Source organism: Phoenix dactylifera, chromosome 18 (genome assembly GCF_009389715.1).
Source record: "Phoenix dactylifera cultivar Barhee BC4 chromosome 18, palm_55x_up_171113_PBpolish2nd_filt_p, whole genome shotgun sequence".
In the NCBI taxonomy this organism is placed as follows: Eukaryota; Viridiplantae; Streptophyta; class Magnoliopsida; order Arecales; family Arecaceae; genus Phoenix; species Phoenix dactylifera.
This window is the reverse complement of record NC_052409.1, coordinates 2484768-2497695: the sequence shown is the minus strand read 5'-3', so window position 1 is coordinate 2497695 and position 12928 is coordinate 2484768. Positions and strand designations below refer to the sequence as shown.

The window sequence follows — 12928 nt, the reverse complement described above, 5'->3', positions numbered from 1 at the left end:
AAAATCGATCGCTATTTTTTCCTTGGTTATTATATATACATGGTGTTACTATTATGGTTTTAACACTATTAATTAAAACCTTGTTATGATGTTAAACTTCAAATTTTGATACCCTCTCATTCATACGGTAAACCAACACCAAAGCATGCATGCTGCAGCGAAACTCCTACCCAGCATAGTGAGATGAATGCAGAGCTCAAAGCAAGCCAAGGATCACCATCAGCTTTGGTGACGGAATCAATTGAATCTCAGGGATACACAGCATCATTTGAGTGACCAAGTTTGGATCTTCCACTCGAAATCTTAGATTTCAGGTTGGTGTAGAAACAAACATCACTATTTCTTGTATACTGTCGGATCTTTGAATATGCAAACCGTCAGAACTCAAAATTATCCTGAAGACAAGATGGCTAGATTGCATTCATCTGATCAAGATGAAGAATAAATACATAGGAGAAATGGAAATGCTATCCTTGGGAATGTATATCAACAATTTATCGAACACTGTTAGTCCCTTGTGAGTGAGTGCTTTCATGGTAAAAACTTTCATCCTAGGCATAAAACATGAACAGGAGGACAGCTATTGAATATAGATGAGAAATTAGACGAGTAGGTAGTGGAAATTCACCAGGGCAAACATGGTATCTCTAGCTCAGCATGATGGCAAGTCTGGACTTTGGATATCCACAAAGTTGTACAGTAGTCTATTTGTTTGGATTCAAGGATGGAATTGTGCAGATAAAAGAAAAAAAAAAGGAAGACCAATGGGAGAAAAAGAATCCCAAAAGTTTATGGAATGAGAAACTTGGGTTTACCCAAGTTGGAAAAAAAAAGGAAAAAAAAAAAGTGAAAAGAGAATTGTCTTTTAATTTGGAATAAAGGAATTGGATTTTTGTCCAAATAAAAGACAAAATGTCCGAAATGAAAATTTCTTTAATATATATAAATATAATATATGGAGTTATCTAGTCAAATAACTAATCTTCTCTGATGCTATCATTAAAATTTGTATTAATATTAAGTGAATCAATAAGTTTTTTTCCCGGTCCCCGGTATGTGGAAGCTTCTATTTCTCCTCGTCCTGCAACTTTTCGCCTCCGTTGTATGCAAGCTTCAGCTTCCGCTTTCTCATTCGTCTCCTTCGACGTTTCTCTCGGTTCCTACGCTTCTAGGGTTTCCGCTGCCTCCCGTCTTCCCTCCTCGACTATTCGTCTCGGTCGTCGCGATCCCCTTCGGCACGTCTCGTCTTCTGCGGACGATCTCTTTAATCCGTACCGTCGCCGGCGGAGTTCGGCGCGCCGGCCTCCGCTCGCGATAGATCCCACGTGCGGCGATCCCAGATCCCGAGAGTGGGATATCGCTAGGAATTCTCTTGCTCGCCGGGCCGTTCTCGATCCTCTCCGCTCATATTTGGTTCGGTTTTGGCTGCGGTCAGTAAGTCTCCGCCCTTTAGTTTTTGATTTGTTTTCGAATTTCTCCGGCTTTCGTATTTATTGGAATTTTATTTGTTGTGGGTTTTTTCTCGAGAAATCGGCATTGGAGTTGAATCAAGAGCGGTCAGTCAGTTGTAGGACGTGAAAAAGTTTACTTCTTGATGGTTGTTGTGTTCTTTGATCTTAAATTCATTCATTTTCATGCGGGTTAGGGCTTTTATGTCATGATTTCTTATCTCCTATGGAAAAATCTTTGTTTGGACGGGCTCTTGATGTTAGCTCATGTTTCCTCTTTTCCATCATAAAAAAATAGAGCTTATATTTCCTCTCTATAACCTTTGAGGGATTTAAACGTATTGGACTTTGTCCAATCCTTTCGCTCAAAAGAAGTTTGAGGGATTTGATTAGCCTTCGCTCAAAAGAAGTTTGAGGGATTTGAATAGCCTTCGCTCAAAAGAAGTTTGAGGGATTTGATTAGCTTCATGGTCATAGATCTAAATTACGAGATGTGAATGGATCAAGAAAGATCTCCCGGGACCTAGATATTGATTTTGTTGAGATTATTAACTTGCCTCGATCTTAATTCTTAGGAAACTTTGTACTGAAAACAGACTAAAAAGGTATTTTCTGTCATTATCATCCTTTGGTTTCTCGTCACTGATTATTTATACTGGTACTGATCTAGTTGCCATTTATTTTTTTTATAGACGCATCTGGATTTGTTTATTGGAGACTTTCCTTTTCTTTGCTTGCTATTTAGACCCTTACAAAAGTGTTTTTTTTTTTTTTTTGTTATTTGGTGCTGATACTTGCTTCCCTTGCTAAATGTTTTTTTTTTTTTTTAAGGAAAGTTTCACTAGATGATCCTTCTCCTTCTCTCCAACTTGTCACCTTTTCTTGTTTAAGAATATTGGCACCATTAGAAATCGATTGTACTTTCACATTCAGATAAGAAAATTGTTGATAAGTAAGGACACTCTGCATGGATTTTCTTTTATTAGTGATGGAAAATAACTTACATGCCCTAAACTGGTTTATCATGTTGCATTTAACATGACAAATGGCTTAGCATATGAGTATCAAAACTTCTTTAATGCTTGGCACAGAAAAAATCTCCTTAAATAGTTTTACTATGATTTTCTTTTTAAAAAATCAGGGTTGGAGCATAAATTTGAGAGATTTTAGATGTCAGTCGCTAAGGTAAGAGCTTGTAGCTGCCCTGATGCAATGATGCCCGAGCAGAAGACTGTGAAGCCAGAGAAGGTTGGACAAGATCCCCTTGACAATTTCATCAAGCAGGCAATAGGAAAAGAGCCATTCCTTTCATTCTCTGGAGTGGGTGATAACCCTGTTCAATGGATACAACTGCTCCACGCACTGGACCAGCAGGGAAGCAGCAAAGTTTCTAAATGTTCAAAGGCAGACAATGGCGTTGGAGGAAGGGAGCACTCTCTTGAACTTTGCAATTGTTTGAGCTCTGAAATCAACGGGGTTAAGGAATTTGTTCACCCTCGAAAGGATGCTGGAGCCCCTTCAAAGGAGAAAAAGAGCACATCTGAACAATTGCAAACACTCAAACTTCCTGAAGCTGTTGTTGCCTTTGCTCAGGCTGCTGCAAAGGCAAATGGTGAGCCTGAAAAATATATTTCTAGTGTCAAAAGCAGGTAGTTTGGGTCGTAACTAGTGATAGGTTTTTGATTGTTGCTGAAACAAAAGGGGTGTTTGGGTTCATAAACAAACTTGTATCTTTTGGCAGATCTCCCCAGATGGCCCTTGGTGTCACCATCTAAGGTGCAATTGCTTAAATGTGACAAGTGCCCTCGAGAATTTTGTTCGTCAATAAACTATCGACGGCATGTGCGTGTGCATCGCCGGTCTCTGAACAATGACAAGGTCTTTTTATATTCCTTCTTTTCTTCATGTTTGACGGGCTAACAAGTATTATTTTTGTAGATTTATTCTTTATTGTATGCTTTTTCTGATGAGGAGATGGTATGTTTAATTGCTTTTTAGGAAAAGCGGATGTATTATTAAATATTCCATACAATCATCACTCCGTGCATCTAATATTTCCTAACCAGTGTATCAGATGGAACTCATGATTATTTTACAATGCTGACTTACAATTCATTCAGCTTGTTTTATGGGTTTTTTTTCCACTAATTTTTGAAATAAATTACAATGTGCACATTTTAAGGAGTATTAGGTTGTCTAAATGTAAATCTAACCTTAGAGCTTTTTCGTTTAAAGAAACTGGCAAAACAACCTGGCAGGTGTGTGGTGGTCCTGATTACCTAATTTGTTGTGCGAGTTTCCTTTTCCTTTTTTATCTTTGCTGTTTTTTCCCCCTTCAGCAAAGAGCTACATTTCACTTATACATTTTCTGTTGGAGTTTCTAACTACTTGGATAAAAAGATGCAGTTTTGAGTTTAAGATGGTTTAGAACAGCTGATGGGCATTGGCTTTTCTTTAATAGAAAATTTGTTAAATCCTGATTATTTGATGATTCATTATTCTGAGATCACACTTTGTTTAATTCTCCTCCTTTTCTGTTACACGTTGTTCTGCTCTTCATAAATTGCTGATGCTTGGCTGACAATTTGTAGGACTCTTCTAGTAATCGGGAATTCTTGGCTGCATTTTGGGACAAGGTAATGCTTTGCCTAAAATACAAGTAATGAATGATGTATTTGGTTGAAACTGGTATTGAGCCCAGCAAAATCAACACATCAGCTAAGCTTAAAAATAATAGACCTATTAGACAGGATTTAGGCATCAGTTGAATTTGCTTGCGAAGATCTAAGTTGGTCAAGGCTTGGGCCATTCCTAAACTGGATTCAACCCATCTCATTTGCAGCTGTTATATATTTTTTCTTTTTATCAGACAATAGCTTAACTTTTGTTTTCCTTTTTTAATATTTCAGCTATGTTTGGATGAGGCAAAAGAAATCATGTCCCTCACAGATGTGGCTATAGAGGTGATGGATTAATTGAAATGCTATTCTTCTATAACTTTTGGATCCAGTCATTTAATTGTGCAATCTTTAATATCGATGCTAGTTGTCGATGCTATTCTTTTTAATATTTCAGCTGTTATTTTCCTAGAATAAATTGAGTTTTAAAGCGCGTTTTCATCGATGAATAGAATCCTGTCTACATTTGTCTTCAAAAAGTGGATTTAATCACATTTTAGTTAATGACTTTTAACGTATTCATGGTTATCTCCAAGAGACGTTGCCTTTTGAATTTCTCCTTGTATGTTATCTCTTCTAGTTATGTGTTTGTAGAAGTGAAAATCCTACTGTATCAATTAAGACTATTTTCTTGATATTTGTTGCTGCTAAAGTAGGAAGGAACAAGATTACACATGCTAGAAACATCTTGCATCTAAACTTGGAAATTTCTACATATGTGCCAGGTCTATATTGGTTGAAGGCATTTTGGTGGTAGTAGTAATTGTGCCGTAAAAGAAAATGATAAAGGAATAAAATGAGTTTTGATCTTGCCAAGGCCATAATGTTCCCCGGTCCTTATTTCTTTGGTTGAGCAGTTTTACTGCTTTCCTAAAAGTGTTGGTGAAACCCTTATTATCTATAAATATAGTTCCCAAGTTAACCACATTTTTTTAACCTTTCCAAGTTATGGGTTTCATAGGCTCAATAGCATGCGAAACAAAGGGATTTTGAAAGCCCATAATTATTGAATGTTGGGTTGCACTGTCATGGAAGTACCACCTTTTGACTGATTTCAGTATCCTGTCAATCTAAACACGTGAAACAATGGAAAAAGAAACAGTACTATATTGCATTTGCTGTCTGGGAAGTGGATACTATAAGCAGCACCTTTTCAGGAAGTTGCTGGTTCTGCAATCATAAGAGCGTTGTCATCATGGATTCGAAAGCCAGGGTTTTCATATCTACCACAAAAGTATGTCAAGGCTGGTGCCGCTCTTTTGGTAAGGGGGCATTTATGTATAACTGTGGTACTTTAAATCTTTCCTGATGTATATAGTACAGGAATCATGAAAATTTTGTTTTATAATGCAGGATGTTGTCCAATCTAAGCCTTCCAGGTTCCTTATGTCATCAAAGGAACTATTTGAGGTGCTTGATGATGCAAGTGAAAAAACCTTTTTGTGTGCTGGCACAGCTATGTCATTGCAAAGTTTGTCTTAAATGGAGAAGCTGGGAAGATTGCCCTGGAGATGAAAAATCTAGTTGCATGCACTAGTTTTCTGCTTGAACAGAAACTGGTATGGTTAAAATTCTCCTTAGTTGCATGTTGGATCTAAATCATCTGGTTGTTGATAAGATATGTCACCATGACAATTTATGTATAGGTCAAAGCATGGCTCGCTGACAAGGATGCTGAAGCTTTGAGGTGCCAGAAGTTGCTTGTGGAGGAAGAGGAAGCTGCTCGGAAAAGGTACTCTTATGGTCTAACAAACACCAGAAGAGTTGATTTATATTAACTATCAATTCAACAATAAAGGGAACATTAGTTACTTGCATTTTCTGGACTAACATACTTTGTTTTGGTTTCTCATCAGAATGAACATTTATAATGGATGCACTAACATGTTGATGCCTTTTTTAAGCTGTTGTTTCTGTATAAATTTGAAGATTTTGAGATCCGACAATGGGGGAGAATAATAGTTCTCCAAGAACTTTCAAGCTTGTTTTTTATAATTCACCATGCAATGGTGACCTTTCAAAAAGGCATGTCTTTCTTTTGTTTATTATTTTTTTAGCTCATGTTACAAATAAAAGGGGATTCTACCTGTTCTATCCTGTTTGGAGGCTCGAAGCACCCCTCTCCTTCATATGGCACCTCATACAAACTGTTAAACCAATAACCTGTGAGACTGGTTTCTTGCATTTCTTGTTCTGCACTTGATGCCTGGTTCTTTATGCTCAGCATTTCAATGGTTCTGTTAATCATAAAACCTTCTTTCATTTGATATGCGCTGTTCCAACTAATGATGGACGAATTCGAAGACACAGCAGAGATGTTACTGACATGATTTTGGTTGATGTTCTATATTATTAGTTTTCCACATATGCTAGACATGCTCTCCTCCTTTTGATACTTCTGACATATCCTTGATAGTCAAGCTTCAATATCAACCAGCCTTGAATTTTATGGTTGGTTGATATTTGAAAACTAAATTTACTTTTGATTTAACAAGTTTGGCTTGGGTTATCTGTAAAGACGTTGACTTCTAGAGTTCAGGTAATACAAGCAAAATTTCTGACCGGCTGGTAGCAGTTTAAGAAAAGCTGATCCAGATCACTTATGATTTTATGTAATGTTTGGCTTGAACATGATCTCAGTATTGGTGTTTCTGTATGCAAAATACTTCTAATGATATCCAAATCATATTTAATTACTTATCTAAAATTTGTTCCTTGATTATTTTATGATTTGAGTGAAATTGTGCCTCTTGTTTTCTTAAGCTTTATTTCATGTATATTAGTGTTCTTCCTCCCTTTAGATGCTTGAACAAATCCAGATTAGATGGGATAACAGTTGATGGTTGGTGAAGTTGAGTTCGAGTATGATGCTGACTCCTCAGGTTGATTCTAACATTTTTCAGTAATGATTAGTTCAGTGTCTATCTGTTATGGCATCTATTTTCGTCTGAGTTGCATCTCGACTTATTATGTCGTACTTTCAATTGAACCTAGATTATCTTAATTTTTGTTTTTTTTCCCTTTTCCTTTTTTCTGGGGGGCGGGGGCAGGATGGGTGGGTTTGCATATAAGAACATAGGCCTAGATTTTTTTTTTTCAAATCCCTGAGTTTAATACAAAATCGTATTTAATTTGATCTCTGTCATTGAAGACAAGCTGGTCTCCTGGAAAGGAAAAGGACGAAGAAACTTAGGCAGAAAGAGCAAAAGGCAAAGGACTTTTACTGATGCGGACAATAGGGTTCATTCACCTGGTACCATGGAGTATACATCCGGTTCCACAGGAACACCAAGTCCAAGGGCTCCATCCGAATCTGACTTGTACGCTCAAGAGGCATCAATTGATCAAGACCCACAATCTTTAGAGCCCACTGGATCACCAGATCCCGTTGCAGATTCAAACTTCAGATTGCACGTGCACACTGAGGATGCTGATCAAAATATGGATCACCTAAAGCAAATGGAGAATTGCAGAAGACAGCCAACTGTGACCTGCTATCTACTATCAAAACCTTCTAGAAATTTTCGGAGTGGTTTCTACTCAGGTCAGGTTCCAGTGGCAAAGTCTTCCATTTCGATGAAACATGGCACTCACAAGGATCCAAAGGCTGCTACATCAGCCAATTGGAATAAAATTTGGACACGGAAATTCAAACCTGATAGTGAAGAAGCGGGTTCGTCTGACAGAGTAGACAGAGAACATAGAGATCAGCCAGTTATCATTGATAACTCTGAAGTTTTGATAGGTTCTATCAGTGTCACACTTGGACAATCAAATGATTGTTGCCAGGACTCGAGCTCCCCCTGCTGTAGTCATTATCAAGAGAAGTTGGTTAAGCCTGATTCCGGTATGAACGATGTCAACTGCTCCGGAACAGGGCTGTGGAAACCAGTGGCTCGTCAAGATAACTGTGATTATGCCATCATAAGAAGTGATAAGAGAGAGAACAAAATGGACAGACGCGCTACTGGAACTGCTAGCCAGATTTCACCTGATCAGAGCTGTCTTGCTTCTGGTGGAATGGATGGTGCTGGTTCTGAGAGGTGCAAGGATTTGTTGGCACTGCACAGAAGTGCAAACTTGTCAGGACCTTTACTATTCTCAGTCAAAGATGCGGAGGCTTTCCTTGCTCAGAGTAAGGATCTCTCTCATTGATGTTTCCCTTTCTTAAGTATGTGGTAACTCTTCCCCTAGGTGTTCTATTGCCGCTACCAGTAACGGCTTATCAATCTGAACCCTTTGGTCTGTTGGTCACCTGATGAGAGCTCTAACATGAATATCTCAGTTTAATTGGATTATCATGCCAACTTGGTGAGTGAAGCGGTCGGAATCATTAACTTGCACTCTTATGACTGCAGATACCATGTTCAATTGGTTTTCAGCTCTCGTCTGTTTCATCAGGTGGCTGAAACATCATATGGTTCAGACTGATAGAGATATTAATAGGTGCTACAAGGATGGTGTAACCTGTGTGGGTGACTAGGTTGTTCGCGGTTGATTGGATGGCCAAAAAGGAAGTTGCAAGCTGTTATGATGTCATTCAAAGCTTAATACTCTAACTGTGAAATACGAATCTGACAGAACTTTCATGTTGTGCAGGGTGGAGGGAGGCCATTGCATCTGATCATGTCCAGCTAGTTCTACCCCCTAAAACTGAAGCATTGGATAATTTCAGAAACCCCAAGGGTAGTTGCACGGAGGCACCAATGCAGTCTACCAATTCCATTGGATGGAGCATTCTTGTCGTGCAGAGAACACGACGGGCCTCAACCAAGCTGGCATTTGGTGCTTCCAAGCCCAAATTCAGACCAAAGCCAGAAAGGAACTGCAAGTTGCAGTATGTTCCAAGCAGAGGAATAATGCTTTAGGAGAGTAGATTCAATGCTTTTGAGTTTCCAGCAGAGGTTCCAGTTTTATTGAGAGGTCTTCTGTGACCATAAAACTGCCCTTTTTTGGTAGAATTTATTTGATTTCTCCTTTTTTTCCTGCTTAGACCTCGCAAGCAGTCTCCTTAAATTTTATCTGTAATAATTTGTTTTCTGGTGTCATTGCTATTGCTTTTTATGCATTTCTCCCTTTTGTCTCTTATTTTATCAGAAATTCTATCATCTCTCATGGCCTGGAAATTATGTGTATACCTTTTTTTCTGGTTTGTGGTGCTTTTTTCTTTCTTCCTTTTTTTTTTTGAGATTTTCCTGCTATCATGACTTGAAAGAATCTTAGACCTTGTCACAAGGTCAGTCTTGGGTTCATTTTTCAAGCTTTACTGGTTTCTGCAGCTATACAAATTTGGATATGAGGTATGGATGTATAATACCAGACGAAGCACAGAACTTTGTGAGGATTTGCATGGAAGCTGTCTTGAGGCCAAATTAGCATGTCAATCTTCATTTACAAGGACCTCTATCGTCATTTTCCAGAATGGAGGCTATGGATAATCTGAACTCACCATTTAAAATCCCTGAATCTTCCACTCCCTCTCAGGAGGACCCTTATATTTTTATGGTGAAAAGAAGCTGCATCCAATCTGGCTATGGTATTTTTCGCAGTGGAGGCCTGAACTAATACTTGCGAACTACTGAAATTTGATTCCAAGTTCGTGTTCAGCATCACGTTTGAGAAAGAGAAGCTTTAGTGATACCGCTATCAATTTCTTAAATCTGCATTTGTCTATGCAATCATTAATATTTATTGCATTTATATGACTTGGATTAATTTCTATATATCAGAAAATTGATGATCGTGTTTAGGTTTGTGATTTCACTTGTTAATTCAATTTATTACATGCTCAGAGTTTGTTGAAGATATAGCATCACATTATTACATGAAGAAAATTTAACCTCTCCATTAGGATTATGAGAACTAGAGGTTGCTGGAGGACAGCTTATCCCCTGTAGTTTACTGAATACATGCTGTTCTATCAGAGGCACGCCCATATATTCGCATGCTTGCATACATGGATTTCTTTTTTAATAACTTAAGATTGGCTTGATGGCCGGTTTTACTAACCCAAATAGTTGACACCTCTAGTTCCGTATATGAATTATTTGATCTTCAGACTTGTTGGGTGTAATAAGACGCAAGCAACAACATAATATTCTAAATTTAAATTATTCATCATAACTTCTCTATTCACAGGATTTGCGTTCAAATCCTCGTAGTCAGGTTGCAACTCCAGTTTGTATAATACTTGGGCGTATATAAACATTTCTTGCCAATACACGAAATTGTCATGGGCGATTAAATTTTCCAAGAAACTCAAACCCGACACACAAGGAACCAGATAAAAAGTAGCAGGATCCAAACTCCATCTTATAGATAGTTCTTAAATTCGGATGCAACCAATTTCAGACAATTACATTGGATCATGGAGTATCATTTGTGATAACCGTTTGCACAACTGTGATCCAGTTCAGAGAAATGATAAGGACATCTACAGCCACCAAAATGCACGCCCATTCGTCCAAATGATACTCGAATATGGTATTTTGAGTCCATTTGTTCTGGTCCAATCCATTCTAATCTTTCTGAAGGCTCTATGTTGAAGCTCCCGCATGCATTCGGCCAGCCTCTGCAACCGATCACAAAATATTCTAGGGCTTATGTGGCATGGTTGAGCTGAAAAGTCTATAGAATTCGTAGGTTGAGCCAGTATAATTACTAAAATTATAGGATTATAGATTGTCCTAGATCTATATTTATAGATACTTAGGAATAATTTTAGAGTGAGTCACCTGAATCTTATAGGAAGAGAAAAAAAAACTAGGTATTATAAATATAGATCTAGCTCAGATTATGGGATTCGGATCAGCTCACTCCGAAGCTATTTTTGGGTATTTATGAATAAAGGCCAAATCTAGCCTATAATCCTATGATTTTGCTAATTATATTGGCCTAACCTACGAATATTATAGGATTTCAACCTAATCATCGAAAGATCATCTACCCAATATGTCTCCTTTCATATGCCTACATGGAAATCATTAATTTGCAAAATTATGTTGGACCAGCCATTGATCGCCGCATTGGATGGTAATTAGAGTGGTGAAGATTCGATGATATATAGCAAGACTCACTGTTTTGCATGTCCCACTATCCGACCACGAGCCTAAGAAATTGGCAATCACCTCCCCACCACGGGGTGTTGAGAGACCGGGGGATGAACATCCCTCCAACCTGCCCTTTTTGTGAGGTGGAGGTTGAGATTGCGGATCATGTTCTTTTTCTGATGTTAGAGGGCTCTACATATGTGAAGACTCACTAGCCAGCCTATGGATTTTCTCTGGTGGTATAATGCTAGTCTTGGCTTCCCTTGAATCTCTACAGGGTAGTGTTAGCAATGAGCTGTCCAGACATTGGGGTATTAGGGCTACTTACATTGCCTATCACATTTGCCTTGTCAGGAATGCCTGCATCTTTGAGGGTAGTAAGAAGTTCGTGTTAGAGAGGACTATGACTCAGGCGACCATCATTCATCTCGTCTTTGTTGGAGTGATTGCAATAACTCGGGATACCTAGGTCTCCTACTCCACTCATGCAGCGACCTGGTTAATTATATTTACCCGGGAGTCCCCACCTCTGAATTTTCTTAAGGTCAACTTTGATGATAGCATATTCGATGGCGGTAGTAGAGGAGGAGTCAGCTTTATGATCCGAGGCTCGGATTCAAGGTTGTTGGTAGCTCGCGGAACTATGGTTTTTGATATGTTGATCCCTTAGGTAGAAGTAAGAGAGGCTTGGGCAAGCATCACCTATGCTAGGAGGGTTTTGAGGGTTGATGGCATTATAGTTGAGGGGTAACTTGGCCATGGTGATTAGTTGGCTCCAGGTCCAAACAAGGGCAGTGGTCCCTCACCCCTCTTGTATAACATTCAGAAGAGCTCAAAAAGGTGCACATTCTTCGTAGCTAAGCATATTTATCATGAGGTGAATGTAACAGTAGATTGAGTTGCTTTTTTTTGTGGAATGCTATGTCATATATTCCGGTCACACTTTGTGATTTTTTATTTTTGATTTTTTTATGTATTCGTGTTAGTATTTCATAATTCATCTATTTTATAAAAAAAGAGTTTTTTACGTACATATCCTTCTCAATAATAAAATTTGCATGAATATCCTTCTAAAAATGATATTTGCATGTATATCCTTATAAAATACTTGTTTTGCGTGTATACCCTCCATTCTTTTTTCTTGCATATATGCCCATCCCATTTAATGCCGTTAAGAAATTAGCGGTTTAAAATTAAAAATAACTGAAATATTCTTAATAGGTAGATATAAAAAGAAATATTTGGAGGGCATTCGTTCAAATTTTAACATTTAGAAGGGTATTTATGCAAAATATAAGAATTTTTTTGATGCATACCATCCTAAATATATGAAATTGCATGAATAGCTCTCAAAATTGCTATTTTTCATATATAACTTTATAAACGTTTTCTTTTGCATGTTTATCCATTAATGATATTTTTGTTATTTTAATTTTAAATTGTTAACTCCTTACGATGTAGATCGCATGGATATGCATACAAAACAAATATTTGATGAGAATATATATATATATATATATATATGTAAATATTAATTTTAAAAAATATTTCCATAAATTTTAATATTTAAGTGGGTATGTACGTTAAAAAAAACTCTATAAAAAAAACAAAACCAATCAAACAAGCAACCCAAGAGAGGGAAAGCGAGATAAATCGATAAGTATACAAATGAATAAATAAAATAAGTAAATCCGGGCGGCAGCGACCGAAACAGTGAGAGGGAAGAAAAGTGGGGAACGGGACTTCAAGAACC

General features: G+C 37.8%; 1 pseudogene; it reads left to right on the top strand.

Moving 5' to 3' along the window:
• The first annotated feature begins 1050 nt into the window (after window positions 1–1050).
• LOC120104019 lies at window positions 1051–9234 on the top strand (annotated as a pseudogene).
• The last annotated feature ends 3694 nt before the right edge of the window (window positions 9235–12928 follow it).